Consider the following 4,220-nt stretch of genomic DNA (forward strand, 5'->3'; position numbering starts at 1 on the left):
ACACACACACACACACACACACACACACACACACACACACACACACATATTCCAGTGATTTCAAATTAGGAGTAATAAAAAGCATAAACATTTTACAGTAAAGTTTAGTCCTTTTCCCAAAGATCAAGGGAAGCATGCTATTTTCTAAAAAACAGAATGATTTCCCTTGGTCCAAAACCTCAGTGACTCATGCATTTTAAACATACATTTGTTTTTTAATCTTAAGCTGTAAAGCTCTACTAATACCAGGACTAGCTTTTCTTGCTTGACTGAAGCAACAGACCTTTGAGAGGAGGTACGTATAAACATTAATTTGTGTCTTTGAAAGCTAACATCTGCCTTTGCTTTTAGTTTGAGGGCATATGTTGTTTTTAGTATACCCATAGTCTCTTTAGTTGAAAAAGATAGGAACATAAAAATGCAATTTCTCAGTGATGTTACTCTGAACTATTTTATTATGCAGTTAGCAGTTTGGCCAGCAATGTGTCCAGTGACCTGCTTGAGTTCCTGTGCACACATGCCCTTTCCTTGTTTTTCTACAGAGGCATTAGTTTCCATGACTGGAAACCAAAGATGTTATTGAGTGGGAAATGTTTAGTGCCTCTGAGAAGTGATATTCTTGCCTCACTTCAGTTGTTAAAGAATAGTCCTACATCTAAAACTTCTGACCTTTTCCAAGGAGAACAGTCAATGAAGAGAAAGATCAGCTAATGATTACATGCTCTAAGCTCTTCTCTGCATCAAGTATGCAATTCATGGGTAACTTTGTACTTGAAGTCTTTGCTTTCCATCTCCTGTCAACTGAATCGCACGTGTTTCTTCTGATTCAGGACAAATGAATAGTGCTGTAACACAAGCTACAGGGGTTTAATGGAAAGGATGCTTGATTCTAGTTTTTTCCCCTTCCTACCTATTACCATGCTCATGTGACTGTGTCCTTAAATTTTCTCTAAAACTACTCTTATTTGTAAGTTCCAGCATCAGAGGGGATGATCATTTTGTGTTATTCTTGTCTGGCAACCTTTGGCTACATTCTTAGGACTGAAGACTTGTTATTAGTTACTGCACTGTTCCTTGTGCTGTCTGCCAACTTGATCTGAATACTGTGTTCTCTGAGGTTATACTGTGTACACTTGTCAAGATGCAGGGTTTTTTTTTCTTTTGTTAAAATTTAATCCCTCACTTTGTCAACAACTTGATTCTACCATACAGCAGTCATTGTATTTCCTTGGAGATTATTCATTCTTTAGTTCTTTCTTTCTGGCAAGTTCTAATCCTTTGACTAGATTATTTCCTTCTCTGAATCTGAAGCACACAGATTGTTCCATTTTTTTATCTTTTAGCTCCTGTATCTATGGCAGAAAACATAAAATATCATGGAAGAATGCTCTCAAAATATATATCAAGAAACTTGGCACATGAAGAGTGTAGGAAGATCTGCGCATGGCAAAGAGGTTTATAAGGAAAATCAAAATAAGAGTCAGTGATGAAGGTTGGGAGAAGCAATTTCACAAGTTTAGTGATAGAAGAGTTAAGGCACTGGAAAAAGTTCAGTTATTCCATTGGAGATCAACAGAAAACACAATTAGGTAAAAGTAAATGGGAGGATTTGTTATGAATAATAATCTTATGGAATTCAAGCGTATAAATGCAGCTCTTATATGTGAAGGACTTTATTCACTTTTCATGATCCCTTTTATGTAAGATTTTCAATTTTTAAAATCTTTATAATTTAAATAACAATAAATGTAAAAATTAATTTGATTCACTGTGATATTTTCCTATGTACATATGTTCTGTATTCCATGAGTATACATGATTAACACACAGAATTTAGATATGCAGAAATATAACAACACATTCCATTTATTTGTGTACTTTATATGTGTTAACACTTTAGGCAAAAGTTCATTATGAATAGAAATTTCATTGGGCTCAAAGTTATGTACAGAGCTCTTATTGGTGAAGGACTCTTGTCATCTCATACTTGTTTCTTCATTAAAAAAAAATAATTATAAAGCCCAGTGCCAAATAGTTTTAAGGCAGAATTCTACCAGAATTTCAAAGAACAATTTATGCCAATATTTTTAATTAGTAAAATAGAAACAGAAAGAACATTGCCCAATTCATTTTACAAGGCCATAGTTTCCTGAATACCCCAAACCACATAAAGACCCAACAGATAGAGAATTACAGACCAACTTCCTTTATGAATGTACATACAAAAAATACTCAATAAAATACTTACAAACTGAGCCCAATAATGCATCAAAAATATCTTCCACTGTGATCAAATAAGCTTCATTTCAGAAATGCAGGGATGTTTAACATACATAAATCAGTAAATATAATCCATGATATAAACAAAGACAAAAACCACACAGTCATCTCATTAGATGTTGAAAAAGCCTTTGACAAAACTCAACACCCATTTATGATAAAAGTTCTCGAGAGGTTAGGGATACAAGGGACATACCTCAACATAGTAAAATCAGTTTCCAGCAATCCCATAGACAACATCAAATTAAATGGAGAGAAATTCAAAGCCTTTCCACAAGACAAAGTTGTCTACTATCCCCATATCTATTCAATATAGTGTTTGAAGTCTTCCCTAAAGCAATAAGTAATAAGGCAACTGAGGGAGATCAAAGGGATAAAATATGAAAAAGAAGTCAAAGCATCTTTAGTTGTAGATAGATGATAATATACATAGGTGACTTTAAAAATTCCATCAGGAAACAATTACAGCTGATAAACACTTTCAGCAAAGTAGCTGTATACAAAATTAACTAACAAAAATAAGTAGCCTTCCTATTTACAAATAACAAAGGCACTGAAAATGAAACAGGGAAACAACATCTTTCATAGTAGTGGCTCCAGGTTTCCAGCTTTCAGGAGCATCCTCCCATGCTTGGTGATAGAACTAGCTGTTTTTCAGTCATTTTTGCTCCTCTAAGTAATTCCAATAGAATTCACTTGTTTGGCACTACCATTACTTTAATCTGTCCTCATTCCCCTATCTGGGGACAATAGATGTTTGTTCATATCTCCCCAGAACACTATCACAAGATACTTTTGAATTTCTAAAATTATGCCACTTACAAATGTACCTTTTATCATCTAATACCTTCTGTGAATGGACTGCATGATATGCAAAACAGACTGTCATCTTATTTTGTCAGTTTCAGTACCTAGGATTATGTGTATCACATACTAAGGACTCAATAAACATTTGCTAAGTCATTTTAGAAAGGGCAGAAAGATTGAGAACTGAGAATCAAACATCAGGAGAGTGATTCAACATTACAGTGAAAAAAAGAATTGCAAATAGTAAGTTGTATTAGCCCATAGTAAGTTATATTAGCCCACAGGTTTTGTTATTTCTCTTGATATGTGTATGTGTTATACACTTACACTATATTTAGCACTACCAAAAATTCCTGTTAAATCACTGAGTATCTTCACAAACATACAACATATATGTTTCTAGGTTCATCATTTTCAGTTTGAATGGAAGATGTCATGAAAATTTTAAGTGGCTTGCTGAAGTTCAAACAGCTGGTAATGGGGGAAAGCAAGATTAGAGATATAGACGTAGGTAGTCAGAATATGAACATAGTAAACTTACAGGAACTACCTTTATTGGTTGCACAGCAACATAGGCAAACAGAAATGTTCTCAAAGGGAAATTTCCCTTCATGCATTCTCCAGCCAGAGTTACCTTTCAAGCCTCAATATGAATCTTAATCTTAAGGCTTGAATTGACTAAGTAACCATGCTCAAGGGAAAGTGAAGGATGAGAAGTGAGAGACAATTTAGACAAATTAGGAAGACTTCAACATGCATTTCATCAGCTTTAGGAAGAATGAATGAGCTCAAGAGAAGAGATACGAAGGTGGACTTCATTTTATTGTCTTTAATTTGTGTTCTTCCAGAAGGAAGTAGACAGTCCTGTGACTCTAATGCTGGAGATAATCACACTGAGCCATTTCTTCCAGTTTGCCTTAAAATAGGGTAATATTAAATTCTCATATTGATAAACATTCAACTAACTTGTGAAAAACCTACAGAATCACCCTTTAAGGGAGAAATAAAATGAAAATCATGATTCTTATGGTGAAATGTTGAATCCTTTCTTTCTTTCTTCCTTCCTTCCTTCCTTCCTTCCTTCCTTCCTTCCTTCCTTCCTTCCTTCCTTCCTTCCTTCCTCTCTCTCTCTC

This window comes from Mus pahari, chromosome X (assembly GCF_900095145.1).
Source record: "Mus pahari chromosome X, PAHARI_EIJ_v1.1, whole genome shotgun sequence".
Taxonomy (NCBI): Eukaryota; Metazoa; Chordata; class Mammalia; order Rodentia; family Muridae; genus Mus; species Mus pahari.